This window comes from Macrosteles quadrilineatus, unplaced genomic scaffold (genome assembly GCF_028750875.1).
Source record: "Macrosteles quadrilineatus isolate MER2022 unplaced genomic scaffold, UCM_ALF_1.0 Scaffold_6__1_contigs__length_79288215, whole genome shotgun sequence".
In the NCBI taxonomy this organism is placed as follows: domain Eukaryota; kingdom Metazoa; phylum Arthropoda; class Insecta; order Hemiptera; family Cicadellidae; genus Macrosteles; species Macrosteles quadrilineatus.
This window is the reverse complement of record NW_026542599.1, coordinates 65104698-65117827: the sequence shown is the minus strand read 5'-3', so window position 1 is coordinate 65117827 and position 13130 is coordinate 65104698. Positions and strand designations below refer to the sequence as shown.

At 35.3% G+C, this 13130-nt stretch overlaps 1 long non-coding RNA gene across 1 annotated transcript; it reads right to left on the bottom strand.

The window, feature by feature from the left end:
* Nucleotides 1-540: 540 nt before the first annotated feature.
* LOC128996194 (uncharacterized) lies at nucleotides 541-4887 on the bottom strand. The gene is made up of 3 exons (XR_008491027.1): nucleotides 4795-4887; nucleotides 2891-3031; nucleotides 541-699 (listed from the first exon to the last, which is right to left on the bottom strand). It is a non-coding gene; the product is annotated as an uncharacterized LOC128996194 (long non-coding RNA).
* Nucleotides 4888-13130: the final 8243 nt, after the last annotated feature.

Here is a 13130-nt window from a genome sequence, read left to right as displayed (position 1 = left end):
TCTCGAGTCTCGCTTATAAAGCGTTCAAATAGGTGGGGAGAGATGGTAGTAGGGGTAACAGTGGCACAAAAGTTTCTGAACGAAAATTCTTAGTTTATTCTTCTAATGGTATATTGCTCTCCAGTATCATTACATTTTATAATTATGTAATTAAACCATAATCATCTAACAAAGAAATACTTTGTACATTTTTTTCATTCTCCTTACCCCGATTGGTTTGGGAGTTTCTTTACTTTTCGTTTTCCTTTGTCAACACCCTTCTTGAACACATTTTGATACTTAGAAAGGGTGAGTTGTGAATTTCATCCTTCAAATTAAAAATTTGAACAAAATATTTTTTGTAGCACAATAGACATAGAAAGGAGTTTTGTCAATATTCATTATTATAAAACTAATTACAATTAATTACAACTTTCAAAGAGTAATAATAATGCAAGTAAAATAGTTACATATTTCTGACAATTTTTAAAACTAAGCTTAAACTACATTAAAAAATACCAATTTGATCTGTATCAGGGCAGGATCATAAATTCATCCTTCTATCATTAATTATTAATTTTTGCATTTCTCTGACGAAGACGATGGAGATGAAGAAGAAATTTCAATGACCTCTTGCTCGGTCACATAGAGCTTCTCCTCTTCAGGCAAAAACCCTTCGGCTTGTAGTAACTCCCTTAGCAGTACTTTTGGTTTTTTTTTCTAAAACAAAAAGGTTTCAGACAATAACTGAATGAACAATCAATCATCATTCATTTTACCTGATATAAAAGTACAATAACACGTTCATATGTAACAAGCACTTTTTTGTTGAAAATAAAACATCCTAAATAAACCAATGCTCATCCATCGCAAATGTCAAGCCAAGCGGATTGGAGAAGCTGGATAAAAATCATTGTTAACAGCCTTCACCAGTACTCTGAAATAAATTAGCATTAGCAAGCAGTTGGTTGGACGGATGGTTTTCCTTTTACTTTAACGGATACACCCACCAGGTTTACCCCTCCCATCTATTCCTACCTTGCATCTTACATGCAGGACTTTGTACTTCATCATTCGGCTCTTAGCATTTGATGGACTCGGTCTAAACCTGCAAAACTCTCCCTCTCGTCACTAGTATGGCTACTCCCCTGAATAACGAGAAGTTGATCAAGGATTCTCTGAAGCCAAACCCCACTAGTGAGTTTAAGAATTTAATTATTAATATTTCGCTACACTAAGTTACTGTGAAACGACCTGTTTTAGTTACATGTTAATCACTTGCAAAAATTCATCATTGCTTACAATGGAAAAAGAATGTTTACTATGCAAAATTAATGTTTACTATCTTTTTTGGATTTTGCCGACGCAAATGAACAAAGATTTGTTATTGTTTTGTTAACTGTTTCAATTTGCAACAACCAAAACTGTACAATCTATGTAAATAATACCGTAACTTTAAACTGAAGGCATAAGCTAAACAATGAGTTTTGAAATATTCCTAACTGTAATTAAGAAATATCCAATGTCTGTTTAAATTCAGAAAATAATTATTTTTGTAGTGTAAAAAAGTAATGTTTAAAGCACGAGTGAAAGTATATCTTTACATATTCTCGTTCGAAGTGCAAGATTTATCGAGCACATATGGTCTCAAATATGTAATGACTCACCAAGTTATTCAATCAGCTGATTTATAAGGTGAATTAGATTAACCAAAACATTGATTTATAAATACTTTCCCCAAATCTTTTTCTGCAATCAGTTTTACTTTATCTATGACGACCAATTTACTTTGTCTCTGAACACTTTGTGTGGTCCAACAGTCGATGGGACGTCCGCAAAAATAAACATATTGGACAAAAATTCACCGTGAATCACACCGATATCAAACGATATTATCTGCCAGTACTACATTAGTACTGTCACGTTAGAGGCCCAATCCCTAAAGAACACTCGGGCGGTAGATGGGACACTTTGCTACTCCTTTCAGGAAGCTGAAAAAAAACTCCAACTGGTAGTTGCTTTTCATCCCGTTTTAGCCAGTTGTTTTTCAGAAACAAATCACAAAACACCTTTACAACATCAAAGAAGAACAGGCCAACGGAAGAACAGCTAACGGAAGTTAGTTAAGGAGCAGAAAGCCACTACAGATGAGGTAGGGCCTACTCCATTCAGTTTGAAATAAAATTCAAGCTTCATACTTTATTAGAGGTCCTGAAGGATCTGGAAAAACCTTTAGTAGCCTATGTAATCTTCAGTATGTTTGTTATACAGGGTGTTCAAAAAAGGTAGAGACATAATTTACGAAGTCTTGGGTCAAAATAAAGAATAAAACTATTTCCAAAATCGCTTGGTTAACCAAATATCACCATTTTGTATTTTTTACATATTTTTATCTTTGGATTGATCCAATCGATATTTATGAAAATTGGTATTTAGGCTATGTTATGGTAGAAGCGACCCATGTGAGAAAAAAAAAAATTATTGATCCAATTCAGAATGTCAAAATGGCAGCCATTTTACATTTTTAAATTAAATTACTCGATATGGTTGATTTGATGAAAAAATGTCAAGAACACTTTTATTTAGTAGCCTATAAAGTGCACTATCTAATGACACCTCGTTAGAAAGATTTAATAAAAAATAACTACAATATCACGATTTTTTTCATAAAATGAGGTTGAGCAAAGCTAACTTAGTCAGGTTTGCCTTGTTTTACAACTTCGATGGGAAGCCAGCGGACGAGGCATAGTCAAAGTGTCAAATGTCAGGCTTGATTTCTTAGCCTACTTGCAACATTGAGTGTGAGAGCAGTCAGTCTGAATTTTGACTTTTCAGACTGAAATCTCTCACAATTGTTTGCACAGGCAAACACTTAGCTTTATTTACAATTGGCATATGCCTGTTCACCAACCTGTTCTGAAGCAATCAAGACATAGAGGTACATTAAAGCTGCCTTCTTTGCTTCAATGTGTAGCAGAATACGCAGTGAACCCTTGTTGTGTATTCTTACAACAGTCGTTGCAATGAGTACTGATCAGGTCCATAGAATATTCTGCAACAAAATAGTATAGCCTAGTTTAGTTGTAATAACGGTAAAATTAGTCTGGTCAATGCTTAAGAAATATATGAGTATTTCTTATAAAAAAATATTGTAGGTTTTATGGAAACATAGATGAAAGTTAAAACCTATATTCTTACTCTTTGTTATAAAACGCTCACATTTTTATTTACTAAGATAAATAGAATGGTCCTAAGCACTGCATTATTGTAGGTCCTACAATATTGTTATTCAGGGCTTAATGGAGGATTGTGAACCTCATATTTTAAAGGGACGCTTACCTATGAAAAATGTTATGTATATGGTGGTCAATAAAAAACTAGAATGGTTTTCTAACAGCTGTTATACAGCTGGTTTTATGCATAGTACAGCTTTTATTGTTGCAATTAACAACAACTTTATGCCATTTCATTAATCATGGTTCGTTGGACCCATGCCTTTTGCTTTGGAGCCTATTATTAAAAAAAAAAACCCAGTACCTATATAATTGTTACCCATCGGCCAGCGGTTTTCTTAGAAATCATTTCAATTTATGTCGTTGTGGTGCGGTTCCCTGTAGGAGTACTATCTTATAGGTGAGTGTTTCAAGCCAGAGGATCTATTCTCAAGAATAAACCTCCTGGGAGATCAAAGTCTGTAATAGGGACACATCGCAAGAGTACAAGAATCAGTTGTTCCAAAGTCGAAAAAGATCTGCAAGAAAATATTGTACAGGAAATATACTTGTGACCAGCATGGAAGAGCCTGAGGAGCGGCAAGCACTGTGAAAAAATCCCATCACACTGGGCACAGGATCTCTTTCCACCGTAAGTGTTGTAGTAACTTACATGAGGCGGGCAGTGTTGGACTTTAACGTAGACACCAACGACTAGTGCTAGACAGCCACTTAAGAGTACCATTGAATTTCCTCTGTAAACGAATGGCTGCTACTAGTGTATAGGCTAACTTTAAAATATACCACACTCGCCACAACTAAAAATTGGTGATTCTTCACTTGACCAAATTAAAATTATTAACTTAGCAGGCCAAAACTCAACAGTAGCCTACTTAACTTGGCTTAACTTAATTATTAGCAAGTCAAACCTCACATAGATTTTTTTTTAAATAAACCAAAAAATTTCAGCACCTTGCTTCTGCTGAGGCCTACAAATCAAGCCGCGCAGGCTTCCTCAAAGTCCTTCCAGAACGTCTTAGTTGTGGCGGACTGCACTGCACAACGGGAGGCGGAAGTTCTGCCACAAGTGGTTCATCTGGAGGGGAACAACCCCCATATGAAAGAGAAACTGCCAATCTAGAATGTATAGCTAGCAGCAAAGATTAACCGATACATGGGAGTGTGTTTAATCAATGCTAGTTGAGTACCCTATGCTAATCTTAGCTGAGGCAGTATCGTTATAGAGAGCAGACGAAAAACTGAAAAATAGCCCGGAAACCATTGATGTTTTTGGTACAATGGTGGTTGACATCAATGTTATCATCACAGGTAACCTTACATCAAGGGATGGCCAACTTTTCGATGCTCATCGCTACAAGCAACACACCCAATGTTTGCACGGCATTGGCCTGAGATTTCCTTGAATTTTATGACTTTGGGATTTTAACTTACGAAACTATGGTAGCCAAGCTTACACAGGCCTTATGATTATGACCTGTAACTAACTTAATCAGTTAATTTAGGCTAGATTTCTACTAGGCCAAGTCTTCAACAAGAATCAATAATATTCATACTGTCCAACTTGAGTACTTTCATCACTTACCTAGACTTTCAGTAATTTAGTGAGTAAGTTTTTTAAAACCAGCACAAACAGAAACAAAACACAAACTTGACAGTTTGACACTTGACAGCTTCTTGAGCTGGCTTGTTGCTTAGCTTTACGTTACGACGACACAAGAAAGAATAAGAACACCAAAGGACAACAAAAAAAGCCCCCTTTGGCACTGACTTTAGCAGGCTAAATTGTATCAGCTATGTAACCGTCAGCTACTCTTCTATTATTAAATAAATATGTAATGTTATGTCTAACAAATATTCTTGTGATCACTTTTAACATAGTTAAAACATACTTCCTTAGTAGATTTCTCATCCTTATGGATCAGTTGAAGACAGTTTTATTGTTTGTTATGTTTGGTGCACTCTAGGTAGAGGTCATGTTTTGTTTACAAATTGTTTCTTGCTATTTCAGTAACAATTTAAAACCTCATTTACTAAAATAATAGAACAAAATTTCGTCAACACTAGCGATCAGTGTCACTGGACATGAACTAGACACGAAACCATCCACGAAACACGAGCTTTAAAATTTACAATAACAATGGGAATTTGTACAATGCTAATTGTGTTCTGTGTTGGTTAGTTAAAACTATTGTCTCCAGCTAAATTGCTACAAGAATCGATATAAATTGGTGTAAAATACCTGCATTAAATACTAAATACGTCGATCCAGTGCATTGCTCTATGGAAACCGGTTCCAACTGACATAGGAGCTATCCTCTGGCCAGTCAAAGATGTCTTATCGCTTCATGAAGGTCCTCAATTGATAATAAATAATAAATTTAATAAGACACGCACAGTCACTCCCTAAATACGAACATTTAGTTTAGTGTAACAAAAACGAATGATAGTGACAATTATTAACCATCATTGCGATGAGCGATTCTGGCTTTGGTTTCTATTATAAACTGCAACACAAATTAATTGTTGTATATCTACGGTATTTGTTAAGAGTTTAGTTTAGTGTTTGGAAGCCCTAATTAATGTACACACTTTTAACTCATACTTTCCCTGGATGAAATGGTAATATACCAATAAACAATTATGTATTGCTATCATGTACTTTTGTGAAAATCCAAAATGTATTCAGTATTCATTCTTTAAATTAAAAAATACAATAGGTGTGGGCAGTCAATTTTCCAAATCTCACAATTTTCGAGTCAGAATTCAGGTAAGTTAGTCTTTAGTTGTATAAAAGGTTTTTGTTCTTAGCCACTATTCACATCAAGAAGTACTTAGGTAATTGAATAGTTAAGCCCCATCTTGGTTTTCATACAAGTGTGATAGATAGAATCTCTACTCAAAAGTAACACACATCAGACGACTGAGCCTATCACATTGTAAATGTAAAATCCAACACGATCAACTAACAGTACTACAAAAACGCACCAATAAATTAAAATAATGTTTCCCGGCTCTATATAAAAACAAGAATCCATAAACTTTATCGACTTTGGGAGTGGCGAGAGAAGATATTTTTCACCAAGGAGCCGCAATAAAGAGCTGATCAGCGATCACAGCCGGACGTGAAACAAAGGATAATCCTCACTAGGATATTTACAAACTGTTCCATCAAAGAACAAAAGGGATCCGGGTTGAAAGGAGCGGTAGACTCGCAGCCCCGATATCAAAATGAAATGATTGTTGATGAACGTTGAGCCGATCTGTAAACCGCGCTGACCCCCTCCCCCTGCATAAGTACCCCTCTCTGATAACAGATTATGTAAGGGAGAAGCAGCTGTGCAGGAGAGGTGGAATTGTACAGGGTGGGACGAAGTTAGTGTTAAAAACAATGTGTTAAAACTACTAAAGGAAGCATTCTTGACAGGTGGCATCCATATACCCCCACAGTTAGGGAATAACAGACAAAATAAGTTGTTTTTTTTTTGAAAATATTTGTTAATGTTTGGAGAGAATTACCATAGCTGCATTAAAATTGTTTTTTATCTATTGGAAATTTAGAATTTGTTTCCAACAAATACCTAGAATCGTTGGGATTCCACAGTGAAGTATGAATTTGTAATTTTCTAGAACACATCTAATTAACGTATATCCTTTTTCCTACAGCCAACTGTCACCAAACAAAGTGGGCTTCCTTGCACTGATTACAGTAGGTACAGAAAGCCATACTTTTTGGCACACGCAGTTTTTACTTTGGCGCACATCAGTATTCCAACCAAACAACACAAAACACCGTGCTTTTATTATGCACGTAATCCGTGTAAGCTTGAAAATAAGTTGGCAACTACGATTACAATCAGCTGGTGCAGCGTTTCCCATTTCGTTCAATGTTTGGATTTTTACCTAAAAACGTGTTGTAAAGTGTTTGAAAGACTAATTATTTATATGATTTATAGTAACTGCAGGGAAAATATTATGTGTAACCACTAGTCAAAGGTGTAACTCGAGTGCAAACTGCCATTGACCACTAGTTACACAAATAACTACTGTATTTATGTCCAAGTGGACTGTTGAGACTGAGATTGTAAAATATAATCGAAAACTTATTCTATTAAAAATCATCAAAAAATATATAAAATCCTACAGTTTCTCTGATTTCCCTTGAAATTGAGTTTCTGTAGATAACACGAAACAGCTATAAAAATATATTTTTTGTATTTTATTTTAAATATGTTTTTAACAACCGGTACCGGTTCAAAAATAATTTTTTTTAAAACTATGTAATATTTGTTTATATCTCTAGTAAAAACCACTTTCGACCTATTTCTGAGTGTTGAGAAGAAGGTGACATGAGAGTGTGTCTATAGTGACAAGACAAGTGACCTGTCACCAACTAATCTGTCAATGTCTCGTTGGTTAACATGGTTGGTCTCGGTTGTAAGGGAAGAACACAGATCATTAATACTAAAAACTGTTTGAGAAACTCGTCAAGTAGCTTTCGACAGTTCATCATCCACTTTGAGTTTTGGTTCAAAATAAATCAACAGGGAAAGATAATAGATTCACTTTAGTATTATACTGACCACACCGATAAATCGACTTCCAAATAAGATTTTAATTAGTTTAAATAACAAAATCTTCCTAACCTAAAACATAGTCCACCCTTAGGTTGGGTTAGGTTAGCAACTATTAGCTGTGCTCGGTATATAATACCAACGTAACCAATTATCATATCCCAGTTATTTCAAAATCAAATTCTTTACACCCCATGAATTCACATAGCACCAACAACAGGTTCAAAAGCTACAAGACGAACTAATTTTAACCCGAAGCATCTAAGATACGTATAAAAGTCAACAGTGGCCTAGGTTTGTTTGCTTGTCGCTCGTAAGGCTTCAATATTTTCAAAGGATTCTGAGGGCGTTATGGAGATGTCGTTATTGTTTTGTAGTGCTTCTTCTTCTGCTTACACGCGGCGACACCTTGGTGTGTACATTTACATGCAATCTATGTTTGTGTCTATTTATATCCAATCATTTATGCGTTTAATGATCCTTCTTTTTGTACTTGAAAATGGGCAAGGTTAAGAATCAAATGGTTGGACAAACCTTGCCATTAAAATAGTGTTATTTTTAATATTTTATTTAATAATCACTTCTAATATATTTTTTTCCTCTTTGGGAGGAAAGAGCTATCATCAGACTAGACCTAATCTTGCGTATATTTTACACCTTAGAAGGTTGGGGAATGGAGGGTACTTACCCTTTTAACCACTATCACAGTTACATGAATATTTTATATTGCTCAAATATCTAGAGCTAAGATCAACTTAACTATTCTCTGTATACACTAACTTGGCGTCTGAACCCTTGACTACCTGCGGACGGACCGGGGCCGTCCCTTGCTCGTCCACTGTTGAGCAGCTGTTTCTATAATTAGTCACCTAGTAGCACCTCCACTGCAATTATGAACTTTTTTGTGCGGGACGGAATTTTAATTTTTTTCCTGCACAATCAAAAAGTTCATGAAATTTTAAGAAAAGCGGTACTAAACTTGACCATATTCCGTTAAGTTAACCTTAAGTTTAAATTATTTTAAATTATTCATATTATGAATACCGTTGATATTGTTATATCTTTAAACCAACCCCCATGTCTTCCGGGAAATGAGTGATTCACGTCCTAAGACCTCTGACGAGCCACGACGATTCTGACGTGGGATATCACCATTAGATTAATCGCGTATTGGGTATTGAAATGCTATTGATGAAATATGTATAATCTGCCGAAAAACTACGGTAGGCCCATCGTAGGCCTACACTTTATACAGACATTTAATTAGCTTAAAAACATTTACTCAACACATGCACTTGATTCTGTAATTTTTAATCGACAATTGACATATCCTTAGAAACATAATGATTGAATGATTAATTTTAAGTTTCATTTGACCCGTAGAAAATGACGCAATTTTGACACTTCAAGCCAAATGCTACTTTCGCTCGCATTTACGATTATTTTTTTTACCATTTAACACATAACATTACGTATACTAACTTACGGAGGGAAACGTACGGTTTAAAAGTGTTTCACGTTTACAATAATCTTAAATGTGATTGGTTAGATCTACTCAATGAAACATATGAATTAGGTTGTGACAAACTACATAACCTCAACACGTTTTACATGTTTTTACTTGTTAAACTTTATTCCCCTAACAATATTAGGAAATTTAAATATATAAATTACTATTCCTTTTTTGTGTTTGCAGATTCGCGGTGCACGTCTGATTCAATTAATAATAATTCATACATAACGATATTGTTTTATTTCTGCAGTTTTATTTCTATCCCTAATAAATTTTCTATTCCTCAGTAGCTACTGTACATATAGAGCCTGTAGCACAGACAATATAATACTTTAATGTTTATTCCATTGTCTGTGCCTGTAGGTTCAACAAACATAATAAGAATATGGTCAAGTTTGGTATCATTTTACTTATTTATTCATGGACTTTTTGCTCGTACAGATAAAAATGTAAAATTCCGCCCCGCAAAAAAAAGTAATAAGTGCAGTGGGGGTGCGACTAGGTGACTAATTAAGAAAACAGCTGCTCAAGAAGTGAGCGAGCAAGGGACGGTCCCGGCCCGGTCGCAGGTAGTCAAGGGTCCAGACGCCAAGTTAGTGTATACAGAGAATAAGCCAAGACTTAACTAGAAGGTACCAAAGGGGCTCGAAACTAATTCTAACAGTTTTTGGTTCTGGGAACAACACTTGCATTATAATTTAGATTTCAAGTAACCTCAATTTGTTTACAAATGTAATCTTTTTTATAGATTACGTGTGTTACAAATATGTCACATTGAATGCACGCCTAAGAGTTATTGGAATAATACTGTGAAGGCACTTAATAAGGGCAAAAAGAATGTTTTAGACAGCGTTGTCCAAGATCGTTTGATCAAATTATAGGCATGTATTAATTTTAGTGATAATTTTCTCTTTTATCCGTCCGATTTTCAATTCTGTTGACGCAAAAAAAAAACAGTTGTAAAAGAAAAATGGACTAAACAAACTTTGTGAAAGGATTGACCAAGGAAATCCATGTTAGTTGGTATGGGATTGCATCGGATTTAATCTATTTCGGAGTCTTGATATTTAGGCCATAGATCTTTAGCTTTTGTGTCTAGTGTACTGACTAGAGCACCCCTCGCCTATCACATGGCATAGACAGGAATCACACCGACCCTAACACTCTAGTGTGTAGAAGAAACTTGGAGGTTCAAGCATTCAAGAGGAGCCACTTTAGACTTTCAGAGTATTGTTATTTAGCTTCCTTCCCACGCCTAAGACATTGAAAATGAAGCAATGGAAAATACGAGGTTTAAAAACTGGCAATTGTGGGTGGAATAGCAGCTCGAGAATGTTAAAAAAGGAATGATACCGATTGTACCAATGTTATAAAAACGAAAGGTATTAGCAAACTGACAAACAAACATTTTCACATTAACTTGTCAAAAAAGTGACAGGAGTAACTATAATATGGGTAAAATCAAAGAAATTGCAAGCGTTTTGAACCGTCATTTTTCATTTTCACAGCATTGAGGGTTGTACCATTTTATTTGGAGTTTATAGGTTCATACCTTAACAAAATAATCAAAATAATTCGATCCGTTTTGTCAAAATATTATTTTCCATTATTTTGTGGGGAAATCACGATTAAACATGAAAATAATCTCTTACAATTAATTTCTTCCAGTTTTAGTTACTGTTCCTGCGGTCGTTGCTATGTATTTAAACAAAAACGCAGTTATTTTTACAATCTACAAATTGTACCCTACTTACGGTTTAATTTAAAGGTAAATTGCTGTACTCGATGTTTAGAAATTTGTACTCTTATTAGATAACCTTACTCGTTAACTTTTAAATTGTCCTTGATAATTAATTATTTTCAAATATCATAGTTACACAAAAACCTAATTATCGATTAGTTTTTATTAGACCTGAAAAATTAAAGTCTCTCAATTTGGAATAATGTTATACTGTCATGAAATAACCACAGTTCTTACACAATATGGAGATGCTCGGCGATGAAGACGAAACGTCGGCGACGTTAGATCCCTTTGTCTGCCTAATCCACTGGAGTAAATTAGCCTCCCATTCATCGTTTAAGGGACAGGATTAGAGGTTGACTATACATTTCAAAAGGAACAACATTTGTGGACCGCACTCACAGGTGGTCCTAAAAGATTTGCAACAACGAATGCTTACATACGATATAAGGCGGTGTGGCAACGTCGCTCCGGCCTGATGCCATAGTAGTAACAGTAAACGCGCCGATGATCCATGAAGTGCAACAGCTGTTTTGATAGGCCGGTGGTGCGGCGTTGCCACTTTTCTCCCGCCACGGCATTGCAGACGGGGTCATGACGAAAAGCACTATTATCGCTATATTGGCTTACGGCTTATCATTAACAAATCTGCACAAAGCGTCTAACTTAATTCTACACTCATACCCAGTTTTTCTTTGGCTTAGAATATTCCCAGTAGATTCATCTACCTGGAATTGTAATGTGGCCATGACAGCTTTAACGGTATACATGAAAATGCATTGAGTTTAGTTCTAACATATACCAATTTGATTTTGGTTGCAACGATGAAATTTTAAGTGGTCTGGTTTCAAAATAACAAAATTATACTTGCTTTTACATGATTTTGGGTTGCCAAAAAGTTTGAAGTATCACCCATATGTAGAGAATTGTGATTTAAGATGTTTAAGTGCTAATTCAGCAATTTTCTTCACGTGGCGAAGCTTTTTTGTGCTTACGTAAATTTTACACTTGTAACTCTTTATTATTGTCATACCGGTATAGGAAACAATATCTGGTATTATTTTATTCATACGACCAATGTTCCATTTAGATATTTCCCTACCAGGCTATCAGCTGCTCATGATAGATTTTTGTACATTAGTCGAAACATTCAACAGCGCTTATGTGAAATAATAATTTTTATACAGCACATTATTGATAATGGTGAAATTAAGGAGAAAATGGAACAATAGTGAAGCTTTTGCACAAAAAGGAAATCATGTGAAGACATTTCAACATGTTAGACAAAACAATTAACTCCTTTGATGGTGAATGAACACAACAAAACAAACAGTTCCTTATCCCATCTAAGGATGTCTTTAGTGTATAGTTTACAAAAGAAACAACGAACTGCTCAGGTGGTCCACTACAACTCATTAGGGTCTAATCGGCTTACACCTAGAGCCTTTGCTATGCCGAGAGCCGCAGCCGACTCAGGGATGGTAACAATCGATAAGGAAATATCGATATTTCCTTTCGATACATCGAGGAAGGTCTGTGGAGATGGTGGAGATGTATGTCAGGAACTCTCGAAAAACAATCGGATAGATTTTAACTATAAAATTATGTTTCTAAACACAAATTTTGATATTTTCAGCTACCAATATTAAAAGTTATCAGCTCCCAATCAACGTTTTCTGAATGGGTGACCCATAGATACATTGTTTTCAGTGACTTCTGTTTGAAATGTGAATGCGGTATTAAAAACCAATATCACTCGATATTTAATTTTTTTTGATGCGACATAGATATCTTAAGTTGCCCTTTGAAAACACAGAGGTATTTGTCCTTTTAGTTCTCCCTGTTCATTCGAATCAACTGCTTTACGATGTTCATCGTTATTATTGCAAAGTCATCAGATAAATTTTATCGACTCGTTCGTTGCCCTCAGTTTTTTCTCACCTATTTTTAAAATCCAAAACATTATTTAATACTCAACCTTGCGAAATTCACTGTCGCAATGGTATCCGATAAGTTTCATCGACATTATATATGCAAAATATCGATATGTCGTTGCGATTTATCGATATCTGGCCCTCCCCGGTGTTGACGAC